The sequence below is a fragment of the Pleurodeles waltl genome, chromosome 5 (assembly GCF_031143425.1).
Source record: "Pleurodeles waltl isolate 20211129_DDA chromosome 5, aPleWal1.hap1.20221129, whole genome shotgun sequence".
NCBI lineage: Eukaryota > Metazoa > Chordata > Amphibia > Caudata > Salamandridae > Pleurodeles > Pleurodeles waltl.
This window is the reverse complement of record NC_090444.1, coordinates 206,157,496-206,170,684: the sequence shown is the minus strand read 5'-3', so window position 1 is coordinate 206,170,684 and position 13,189 is coordinate 206,157,496.

The window sequence follows — 13,189 nt, the reverse complement described above, 5'->3', positions numbered from 1 at the left end:
AATGCAAAACGGTCCTTTCTGATATACAAAGGCCTTTAGGAAATCACAAATTGTGATTTCTACCCTTAGAAATCACAGTTTGTGAACCCCAGAATAGGAAGTCGCAAATAGGGATTACCTATTTGCGATTCCTATTATGATGTACAAAGCATTTCCTAAATGTGAATTGGGCATTTGGAAAATGTAATTATCATTGACTTGAAGTCAATGGTAACCATTTGCAATTCAAGAAAAGCACATCAAAAATGCTGTTTTTAAATTGCAATATAGCACACACATGCCCCTTGAGCATATCTGTGCTTTACCTGTGCATCACTATTTTTAGGGTGCACCAAGGGGGGCCTTTTGCCCATTGCCAACCTTGGTTTTGCATTTCCCAAATAGCGATTTCCCAAAAGGAAATCGTTATTTGGGAAATGCAAAACCAGTCCACTGACACAAATCCAATGGGATTCCCTATTTGCGATTTCCTAATAGTGATTCCTACTTTGTAGGAATTGCTATTAGGAAATCAGTATCTCTGTACATAGCATTTTGCATTTCCTAAACAGCAATTTCTATGAAGTCGCTCTTTAGGAAATGCAAAATTGCACTTTAGTACATCTGGCTCCTGGTGTACTAAATCTCATTTATTTTAGCATTAGGCACCAACTGACCTTTTTCTAGTGAGTGTTCTTGTCAGCTGAAATGACAGGTTTGAGATCCACACAACCTAATTTCTCTGTTGAAGGTTAAATAAATTTGCTTCACAAGCCATGTGATACAAGTGATTGATTGTCATTGCAGGTTGTGGGGGCCTGGGTGGGGTAGTGGAGTATAGTCCAACCCAAGAGGGGCTTAGTAGACTCTACAAAAGGGTAGAAAATACCATGGCACATGGGGGCATATGTACAAAATATTTTTGTGCTCAAAGACGGCCCAATTCACAAAATAGGCCAGTATGTGACAGCGAAAAAGCAATTTTGAATATGCAATTCAGTAACTTCTTACCAAATCACAATTTGGTTTAGTGATTCATATTTGCAAAGGGCGAGTTTAGAGTGCCCCTTCCAAATACAGAATTGCAGTGGTATTTATGAATGTTTTGTGAGCTAATTACAGATGCAAAACACTCATATTTTGACAACACCACAAAGGAGGTGGTAATGTTGAAACAAATATTTTTTTTAAGAGCAGGCAGTGGTCCCACGAGTACTGCCCAATCTTAAAAAATGAAACGTTACATATTTTTTTCCAAACCCACCCCCTTTAAGGAAAACAGGCCTAATTTCAAAATAAAAAAATTGGTTTATTAAAAAGCAATTACAGACATAGGGGGTCATTCCGACCCTGGCGGTCAAAGACTGCCAGGGCCGCGAATGACGGAAGCACCGCCAACAGGCTGGCGGTGCTTCCTAGCTCATTCTGACCGCGGTGGTAAAGCCGCGGTCAGAAAACCGGGGCCGGCGGTTTCCCGCCGGTTTACCCCCGGCTGGGCGAATCCGCCAGGGCAGCGCTGCAAGCAGCGCTGCCTTGGGGATTCTGACCCCCTTCCCGCCAGCCTGTTTCTGGCAGTTTTCACCGCCAGGAAGAGGCTGGCGGGAATGGGTGTCCTGGGGCCCCTGGGGGCCCCTACACTGCCCATGCCACTGGCATGGGCAGTGCAGGGGTCCCCTAACAGGGCCCAGGGCGGCTTTTCACTGTCTGCTTAGCAGACAGTGAAAAGCGCAACAGGTGCAACTGCACCCATCGCACCGCCGCAACACCTCCGGCTCCATTCGGAGCCGGCTCCTGTGTTGCGGCCCTCATTCCCGCTGGGCCGGCGGGCGCTAACTTGCTTAGCGCCCGCCGGCCCAGCAGGAATGTCAGAATGCGGGAAGCGGTATTTTGGCCGCGTGGCGGCCAAATGGCGCTTCCCGCCTGGCTAGAGTTAGAATGAGGGCCATAGTGGTCTACAGACCCCAGTAGGCTACCATCCGTTTGATGGCTGCAATTCCTAATGGGTCGCAAACTGCTAAATACCTCTTTAATATTCATGAAGTTGGTTAATTTGACATCCACTAGGAATTGCTATTTAGGAGGTGTTCATTTTTGTACATTAGAAATTGTGAAATCGTAATCCTTAAAATTGTACATGTGGCCCTTAGATGATGGCATTGTGTGGAGATCTTAGTATTCAATGTAGTATCTCCTTTAAGAACTTTAGAATGCGATGAGGTAGCAAGCTGAGGTCAGGAATGGAATGATGGGGGGAGAAGGATCTTAAGAGGAGAGAGAAAAGGATGTGCCTATGATTGCTGAAGGTGTTATGATCTTTCAACTATAATAAAGAAAAAACTGTGAAACGAAGAGGAGTTCTGTGGAGTGAACTTTACATTGGCGACGAGGACCTGTGCAGGAGACAGGCTAAACAACACCTTCACTCCTGGATTATAATGAACAGCTATTCATTTTGGCCTTCGAGGAAACGTGTACAAGGAAAAAGGTACTTAAAACTACAAAATTTGTAATATTATTTCCTGCCCTAAAATTGCTTTTAAATCAGCAATTCTTATACTGGAATCGCGTTAATACGCGATACTTTAACTTTATAGAAATCCTTTTCTGAAACTGTGCCGTTAAGACTGCTCGCGCGCACCGTTTAAAAGACGCGACTGAAGCAGCTTTCAACACGCGCTATTACAACGCGTTAGCGCGAGCCTCAACAATAACTTCAATGATTTTCAACACGCGCACAGAGAAGCGTGTCTAACTCGCATTTGTCTAGCGCGACTGAAGCAGCTTTCAACACGCGCTATTACAACGCGAGCTTCAACAATAACTTCAATGACTTTCAACACGCGTACAGGGAAGCGTGTCTAACTCGCATTTCTCTAGCGCGCTAATTTAAGGAAAAGGGGAACACAAATAAAATAAAGGAAATCTTACCTGCGTCTTCTATCGAGGAGGAGAAAAAGGAAGTAGGACCTAAGGAAAGAGGAAGTGAAATAAATGAAAGAGAAATAGAAAAAAGACTATTTCATTACTGGAATGATGAAGAGAGAATAATAAAGGAAAAACTGAAGTGACACTATTTCTATTATTTATTTTATTTGTAAACTAAATATATGAAAATCTGGAAAATGAATACATAATTTACACAAGTGAAAATAACATACATATCCAACTGGAAAAAGTGATATATATAAATAATGGGTGATCAAGGTATATCAGCGCCACCACCGTTCCTAGCAACTCCAGGTGATCCATCCATACCCTGGAAACAATGGAAGAAGATATTTAACACTTATATGTTAGCTATTGGGAGTGATCGATATGCCCCTCCGAGGCGCCAAGCCATATTGTTACATCATCTTGGAATTGAGGGCAGAAGAATATATGAGAATTTACCAGAGGTATCACTAGGAATGGGAGACGGTCAGCCTTCTAACGTCTTTGAGATGTCTATACAGATGTTAGACATACAGTTCATTCCGAAGACGAATCTTGTGTTACAACGTCATAAGTTTTTTTCCAGAGTACAACAAAGAGATGAAGATATTGCATCCTATGTAGCGAGTCTAAGAGGTCTGGGGCTGTCTTGCGAATTCGATCATTTACTGGATTCCCTAATAAGGGACCAGCTTGTGAGGTGTGCAAGTGACAAAAGAATACGCGAAAAATTATTGATGAAGGATCCAAACTTGGAAGAAGCAATACTGATTGCTAAGAGAATGGAGCATGCAGCTGTATGGCTGCAAGAAATGGATGTAAAATCTATACAGGTTGAACAAGGAGTTATGGCAGAAGTTAATAAAAAAGAGGAACCTCGCGGTGCAACACGATGGAATAGAGGTGATAAGAATGGTGATGACGTAAAAATCAGTAAAGAGGAAAGGCGTAAAACACAGGAATGGAGAGTTATAAAATGTTATCGATGTGGCGCCCCAGGGCATATAGCTTCCAGTAAAACATGTGCTGCCAGGAATGCTATTTGTCGCAACTGTGGGAAAAGGGGGCACTTTGCCAAAGTTTGCAGATTTAAATGTGGCATGGATAACAAGATGATTCAGGAGGTAGAAGACGTGTGTGAGACCATGGAAGATATAATCCTAACGGTTCATGGACAATTGGTCTCTCACAACTGTGAGGTAATTTCACTTCAAGGGGTCAAGAAGGAGAGCACCGAAGCACTAGACAAGCCACATATCCAGGCCATGTTAGATGGTTTTCTGGTGAAGTTGTTGGTGGATTCGGGAAGCCTATTCACCCTCATCTCAAAGGAAGTATTTGATTCTGGATGGGCAGAATCCTCACGTAAAAATCTAATAATTCCTGATATAAGAGCTGTGGGATATGCAGGGAGAAAAATAGAGATTATAGGAATGTGCTGCATGACTATTTCCTTTAAGGGAAGAATCATTCAAGGGAAAGTGTACATTACAGACTTTGGTACAAATCTCCTTGGTTGGCGCCATCAGAAGGACCTTGGAATAATTTTAAATCCGAATGCAAAGGAACCTGTGTCACTTACTGAGGAGATAAGTATTGATGTTGTGAGGGAACCAGTAGAACATGATCTGGTTGCAAGATATCCTGAAGTTTTCTCTTCTAAATTGGGTCTTTTGAAAGGATTTGCGCATAAGATTATAGTGAAAATGAACACTGCACCTATTGTACACAAGGTAAGAAATGTCCCAAATTTAATGAGGGAGCCATTAAAACAAGAATTGGAAAAATTGTTGAGAGAAGACATCATCGAACCGATAGAATCCTCAGAATGGTTGGCTCCGGTGGTCGTTGCACCAAAGGAAGATGGAAAAATTCGCCTATGCATTGACCTTAGAGACCTCAACAAATGTATATGGGTCGATCGTCAACCTCTTCCAAATATTACGGAAATGTTATCAGTGAAAGCGAAGGGTAACATATTCAGTGTTTTGGACATGTCTTCGGCGTACCATCAAATAAACCTGCATGTTGATTCGCGACATTTAACATCTTTTGTAACACCGCTAGGAGCTTTTAGATATAAGAGAATGCCCTTTGGGCTTGCCTCTGCGTCTGCGGTGTTCCAAAGGATAATGGAACGAATTTTTGGTGACATGACTCGTGTATTATGTTTTCAAGATGATATACTAATCGTAGGGGAGAATGAATCTGATCACGATCTTTTATTTCATGAAGTAATGCAAAGGTTAAAGAGAAATGGCCTAACAATTAAGAGGGAGAAGTGTCAAATTCGTAAAAGGGAAGTGACATATTTGGGACACACAATAAATAAAGATGGAATTAGGCCAAAGAAGAGCATTGTCTCGGCAATCGAGCATGCTCCAGAACCAGCGTCAAAAGAAGAGTTGAGGTCATTTCTGGGTCTTGCAGAATATTGTTCCAAATTTGTTAAGAACTTTACAGAAATAGTTGAACCATTAAGGAAACTTATGAAGAAGGGAGTAGCGTATGTATGGAGTGATAGTTGCGAATGTTCTTTTCAAGAACTAAAAGATCAGATTTCGAAGGTTCCAACTTTAGGAATATTTGATTCACGTGCAAAAACCTTTTTAACAACTGATGCTAGTAATGTAGGTATTGGAGCTGTGTTAACTCAAGTTAAGGATGGTGAAGAACGCATCATTGGTTTTGCATCTAGGAGGTTGCAGGGCGCCGAAGTTTCATATTCTGTGATAGAGAGGGAGGCCCTGGCTTGTTGTTGGGGAATAAACCATTTTAAATTTTATTTGTGGGGTCTACCCTTTAAGTTGAAGACTGACCACAAGCCACTTACCTATATTTTTAAAGGGGGGCGGGGTTTAGAAGGTGGTATTACTCCGCGAATTTCCAAGTGGTTATTGTCGGTATTGGGTTACAACTTTACGGTGGAATTTGTGAAGGGTAATAAGAATGTTGTGGCGGACTACTTGTCTAGAGCGCCAGTGGATGATGGTGAGTTTCAGGAAATGGAGTCGAAAGATGTAGTGAGCACTATTTTAGGAGAAATGGCTATAACAGCACAAGAGTGGGAACAGGCAGAAGTTAGTGATGTAACTTTGCAAGTCGTGAAGGAAAGAGTAATTAATGGTTGGAAGAATGGTGATGAACAGGATTGTGATTTGGTAAGGTACTTTAGAATCAAGGATCAACTAAGTATAGTTAATGGAAGATTATTAAGAAGAGATCAACTTGTTCCACCTGTTAATATACGTAAACATATTATTGAAATTACCCATCGAGGACATCTGGGCAGGGGAACAATGAAAAGGAAGGTGAGACAGATATTTTGGTGGCCTGAGATGGACAAGCAGGTGGAAGAAGCAGTAAAAAACTGTGTGGCATGTGCCAATAGCGATAAGACCAAGGTGTTGAGGCATGTACCCCTGGCTCCTGTGAAATTTCCTAATGGTCCGTGGGAAAAATTGGCTATTGATTTCATTGGTCCTATGTCTAGTTTGGGAGTGGGGTGTAAATATATATTGGTGTTAGTAGATTATCATTCTAAATGGTTCACTACCAAGGTAGTTGGGCACGTGAAAACTTCAGTAGTGATAGAATTCTTTGAGGAGGTATTCATGGAGGAAGGTTTTCCAAAATGTATTGTATCCGATAATGGGGTGCAATTTATATCATCAGAAATGACTGATTATATACGAAGAGTTGGAATCAAACATGAGAGGGTAGCTCTTTTCCATCCGCAAGCCAATGGTCTGGTGGAGAGGGTAAACAGATTAATAATGGAAAATATACAGTTATCTCTGGCGAATCGACTTCCATGGAGAAAAGAGTTGAGTAAAATGATATGGACTTATCGAACATCTCCCCATTCTACAACGGGAGTATCACCTTTTGTATCATTAAAGGGAAGGGAACCTGGTGTGTTGGAGTGCCCGGTGTGGTTGAAGACCAATAATAACAGAGTGATGGTTGATAGAGAGTCAATAAGGGCAAGAGTTGAAAAGATGCAGGAAAAATGTGCCACGCATTACAATAGGAGGATGGGTGTGAAATCTTGTACAATACAAAAAGGAGATTGGGTGGCGGTAAGGAAGAAGGGTATAGTTCTTAAGGGAGAAAGCAAATATTTTCCTCCTCAACGTGTGTCGAATGTAAAAAAAAATGTGGTGGTTTTAGAAAATGGATCCACATGGGACATGGGGAATGTTTGCAAACTTAATCGTTGAAATATTTTTGTATGGTATTCTCATTATTGTATATAGTTAATTACATTGTGTTCATATTGATTGGTTGTGTTTCAATGAAAGGGGGGAGGTGTGTGGAGATCTTAGTATTCAATGTAGTATCTCCTTTAAGAACTTTAGAATGCGATGAGGTAGCAAGCTGAGGTCAGGAATGGAATGATGGGGGGAGAAGGATCTTAAGAGGAGAGAGAAAAGGATGTGCCTATGATTGCTGAAGGTGTTATGATCTTTCAACTATAATAAAGAAAAAACTGTGAAACGAAGAGGAGTTCTGTGGAGTGAACTTTACACATATCTAGTAGGCAATTTTTTCTGACAAAGACTTTGGGCCTGATTACGACCTTGGCGGATGGGACACTCTGTCACAGACATGATGGATATCCCGACCACTGTATTACAAGTGCCCTTATATATTATGAAACTTGTAAAACAGCGGGCAGCATATCCGTCATGTTTGTGATGGAGTGTCACTTCTACCAAGGTTGTAATCAGACCCTTTGTGTCTCAAGAAGGCAAAACTGTGATTTGTACTAGATTCATACCCGGTTCATGAACACTTGGGGCCACGGATATGAGCACAACGCTTGAGAGTCACTTTTTGTGACTCTGTTGGCACAAACTACAAAATAATTTCTGTGAGGCCTCGCAAAGCCGCTTTACGTCGCTTTGAACGGCCTCATAGATATGGAGTAAGCAAGGCATTGTATATTGCTGCATTGCTTTACTCTGCTCCTGGGAGGTGTTCCATGGGGATTGTGGTGGGTGTTCCCATGCAACACCCATGGATTTTGATGCTTCCCCAGATTTACAAACCCATGTAAACCTGGGGATGCACCACAACTTTGTCTCCCTTTTTACATGTAAAAACAAAAACGCCTCTCAGGATTGTTTCGTGCAGGAAGGTCCATTACTGCACAAAAACAATGCCAACAACACAGGTTCCCTTGCACTAAGGTGCAAGGGTGCCTGTGTTGGCTCTAGGCTGCCAAAATGGCACCAGCTCAGTGGGAAATGTCAGGAATGAACTATATTGCATAAATACGGTGCATTCCTTTGCAATACAGTTCATTCCTGCCCTCTCCCACTTTGGGTAGGAAAGTTCAGCAAGGTGACTTGCTGCACTGCCCTACACCAAGTCTCCAAAAATGAGGGCCTTTGTGCACAAAATATATTTAATGCACGGTTTCAATTCACAAATTACATTGTACCTAAATTACATAGCATGTACATTTGTTTTTGATTAATCAGTCATGAAAGGCATCATATGTAAAATTCCTTTATTGCATTGTTTCAGTTCATGAACGTTGCATGATGGTTGTATGTAAAAAAACAATTATTGATACAGTGGTGTTAAGGAAAGGTACTCAAACGGTACCACGCATAAAAACAACTGTTAGAATTTTTTGGTTCATGAACAGACTAATGCTCAAATACCATTTAATGCAATCCTGCGGTTTAAGAAAAGCATGTGCTGTATTACGCCTCCTCATCGCATCGTTGTTGTTCCTAAAGAGCTTACAAAAGGTAACATGCGTGAACAACCTTTTATTACATGTTTGTGCTTCACAAATGGTTTAGCGCTCCATTGTGTGTAAAACTCCCATAAAGCACGGATGCAGTTTATGAACACTTTATGCCCAGCGCACAGCACAATATGCTTTTAAAGCCTGCAGCGCAGTGCTGAAGGCCATGTTCAATGAGAGTCAGAGCTGGGGGCTGCGTATATGGCAGCGCTCACAGAGTATAGGTTTTGGCCATGTGTGCAGCAAAGAGCAGGACACATTTTGTATTCTAAGAACTCCAACCACCGCATATGGGTCGCGAGTCCTGAGTCCCCTCCACACAGACTTCAACCATGCACAATGGGCTATATGGTAGCAACATCTGAATCCCATTGTCAGTCCATTGTCATTGTCAGGAACCCGGCTGCTTGGGCCCCAGCTGGTTCTTCCACATGTGGTTTTTCAAATCTCCCATTATCATAAAATTAAGCTTAGAGTTCCATCTGAATCCCATTGTGAATCGTCCTGCTAACTGCAATCTTTAGCGAGTGGGGAAGAGCACCATGCCATTCGTCCGTACTAATCATTTAAATGGTCTCAGGGCCTACTCATGAAAAAGGCCACTAACTCGTCCCTATCGTTCCTAATGACCCTCTTTAAAAGTCCAAGAACCATTCCCATTAATTTTATGATCCCTATGGTGCTGGAACTCCCTTGATCACCCTGCAGATCCAACACATGGAAAGACCGCTATTGGGCTAAGCTACACCCTGACATATGCAAATGTTCCCTTAATAACACCAGACCCAACGTGAATCCAGGTACTACTATAGCAAGTAATACATTCTTGCACTGGATCACTTATTCACTGGATCAAGTGATTCCTAAAAAAAAAATCACACAAAATGTATCTATAAAAATTAAGCCCCCTGATATACCTCACACCTCAGGGCTCTACAGCAAGTGTGCAAGAAAGCAGAGAGCTGATGGAGGAAAGACTATAATGAAATAAACAAAGCAAATCATAGAGATACTATTAAGACAAATCATTCTGGAATTAAATCCTCTAAGATCTCATACTATTGAGAGAGCGTAGTTAAATAATACATATACTAAAATAAAATGCTTATATCAATGCTCACCGATGTTGCATAGAAAACGACAATAATAGTGATTTTGCTTAAACGTGCATTATAATTATGACTATGGTAAATGGGGCCACCAATGTGTATACGGACTAATAACAATAATGAGTAAAATTATTCATGCTATGGTTAACCAAGTTTATATTGGCGTTTACGATATTGCATTAAAAATCTTATAGGCCTTAAGTTAGCGTGAGCTGTGGGCTTTAGCTGCCTGGCTCTCATATTAAAAGCATTTTTCTGTTTTTCAGTGTGCTGACTCGCAAAGGGCCATGACCCTGCAAATGTTCTTTTCTTCAACTTGGAAGATGAATGTATCATTGCAATCCTGTTCTCATCCGCATGCTTGCTGCTTTAGTATAAATTTTATACACGAAGTTGAAACAAATGTAGATTAATGAAATGTACAAGGACGTTTAAACCATGGACAAAGGAACTGCTGACCTGAGAAGACGTGCCAAGAAATGAAGTAACCCCCGGATGTGCCACCTCCGAAGACGACAATTATGAAGACCAATCAAAATGTTATGAATTATCGTGGGGTGACAATTAGAATTACCTAATGTATAATTTGATAGGTTAAAGATAGTGGGGTATAGTAAGTGTCCAATAGAATTTTGGGGGAAGGTATTACGAAAAAGGGATAAAATCCCATGTCACAGAAGGGACGTTAGAACTAGGTAGGGAATGCTATTGATTTTATCCAGAAACTCTGTCACTCTGTTTGGTGACTTTGAGACTTATTAAATCATCCTCACCCATAGACTGCCCCTTACACTTCTCCTCCTTATGAGGGAAGTGTCCCCTGTCCTTTACACGAGTTTAGACTGATGGAGTTTTGACTGATGTCCTGAAGACGAAGACTGATCCTGTGTGCTGACCTAATCCTTGGAGGGTAATTATGACAATGCAATTTGTAATTTGTCTGTTTGCTTTTCCTTTCTAGGTACCAACTGCTCATTTTGATAGAGGCCATAGCTAGATATGTTTTCAAATTGGTGTTCTAAATTTGTTTTGCATGAAGCCCCACATGCTGATGCTAATTAGTGGTTAGGATAGGAGTTCACTCCGACTGACGTAAATAGACAAATGACTGACGTTACGCTATGCTAAACTGAGACGTATATGACATTTGCTGTATTCTGATCTATGTTCGCGCCGTGCTATGTTCTTATGTTTGTGATTCTAGCATTAATGAAATCTTATCACAGTTGTCATATCGTGACTATGCTCTTATGCTTAATGGTATTGAGATTAACTCTTCTGCTCGTAGATTGTGATCAATAGGGAATAAAATTAATAAAATTCTGTTAAAGGTGTGGTTATTCATGACTGAAAGGTCATGGTTGCGTCGACAATTTGATTAATGTCTTTATCCAAAGTAAAGTGCATTGTGGTGGTAAATATTGATGACATTATTGATATATTGCTTGGCATATTGATTAGTTATCTCGTCCTACGGTGTCTCTCCACTAGGTCACAAGATTCATTGGCCTAAAACGAGTCCTAATGTGTAATAAATTAACATAGAAGGACGCGTTATCAGTTCTGGTAGCAGAGCGACGGTTTTGGCCCTTGGGGGCCCTAGGACAGAGAATCATTGTTTAATTTGTTTTTCTGTGATAATGCAAATTGGAGGAATGATGGGTTTCTAAGTTCACCATGACTTTTCCGGGATCTCGGAGCCTGCGTAAGTGATTGGGGATGTTCTCGGCACCATAATGTGTGTGGTTTAGGGTTTTTGCGCTTGCTAGCTTATGCCTTTTGCAGGTGATTGTGAAATTTGTGTGTATTTAGGCCAAATATGTGTCGTTTAGTAGGAGTAGGCGTACTCCGCAGTACGAGAGTAGGGAAGTCGGCGTACTTCATATGAGTGTGGCGCTTGGTGCTCAAAATTATCCACATGGTTGGTTGTTTTTGTACGGACCTGTCGTGGTCTAAGACTCCGGAGTATGTTGACAAGTGTAGGAGACACTTGGGTTTATGTTGTAATCTATGCGGTTTAATAGGTCAATCGGGCGTGGTTGACAAGTCAAGTTTGAGTCGAAATGTATGTGTGAAACCTTCGATGGAGATTTGGCAAATTCTAAAGTGCACTAGGACGAGCCATTGACAAGTCGAGAGTAGAGTTTGCGGGTCGAACTCTGCTTGCGTGTGCGGGAACTGACAAGGAGAAAGTAGCGGCTGAGGCTTCAAGTGGAATCTCTGTAAAGTTCTGGAGCGAATGTGTTACCCTTCCTGTAGTAAGCCGGCAGATTTGTGTTGTCATTTAAGGTGCTTGCAATAATTTGCATTAGTTTGTATGGATTCAGTGAGGAGCCGACGAGCCGCAAGACTTTGTCAGCTGCAGTGTGTGTGAGTGTGATGTCAGTGGTGCCGCGCTGAGATAGGTCAGTTGTCGAGAGGGGTCGCGCACGGATTGGCTGCCGTCCGTGAGAGGCAATAGGTTGAGAAAGGTGGGTGAAGAGTGTCCTGGGAATTAAGTCACTTCTGAATAAAAGACAAATAAGAGAAAATTGCAAAATGAATTTTGTCAAGGCATTTAAGAGTACTCTGAAAGGAGACGCATATATTGTAGCAACTGATGGGGAGCCTACACCACCCGAGGGTACTCCTGCTTATATAGTCATGGAAGAGAAAGGTGTCGCGCCATGTTTATGGATGAAACAGTGGCGCAAATTGACAGAGAAGGAGGGATGTTTAGCGTTTCCGGAACATGGAACGTTCAATACGAGGATACTTGAAAATTTGAGGTGGATGTTAAGTGTACAGAAACCACCTCCGAGGCCAGCTCAGTATGAGGTTTTAGCGGTTTGGGATCTAATGGCTCTTAAACAGAGGCAAGAAAAGTTTCAGAGAAGACTGAGAAGGACAGAAAAATCTTATGCAGAGGCTAGATGGGATAACAAGAGTAAAATGGGGAATTGTTGACGGATTAAAATTGTTCCCAGCGATAGCACAGGGAGAAGAGACACAGGTAAAGAAAGCCTCCTGTAAGACAGATAAAGACTCAAACAAATCTAAAGAGAATAAAAGACCTTGGGAAGAGGAAGATGATTCAGATGATGAGGAATTCATGGACAGATTATTACATGATCGTCCGCCACCTTATGCGGTGAGCCATGGCGCTCCAAGCACTAGCATGGATCCTGGGAACCAGACGCAGGAAAAGGGAGTTGCTGATACGGTACAGACTAGTGATAAGGCTTCGATACAGAATGGTGTCAGTGTACCCACTGCACCGGACATACCGATACAGTTGCAGCCTCCACCGCAGATACAGAGAATCTACCCAGACGTGCCAGTACTTGAGACTACTACAAATCTGATAGTACCGCCAGACCCGATATACACGAAATCAAAGCTAGTGCAGATTGAGTCAACTCCGAAA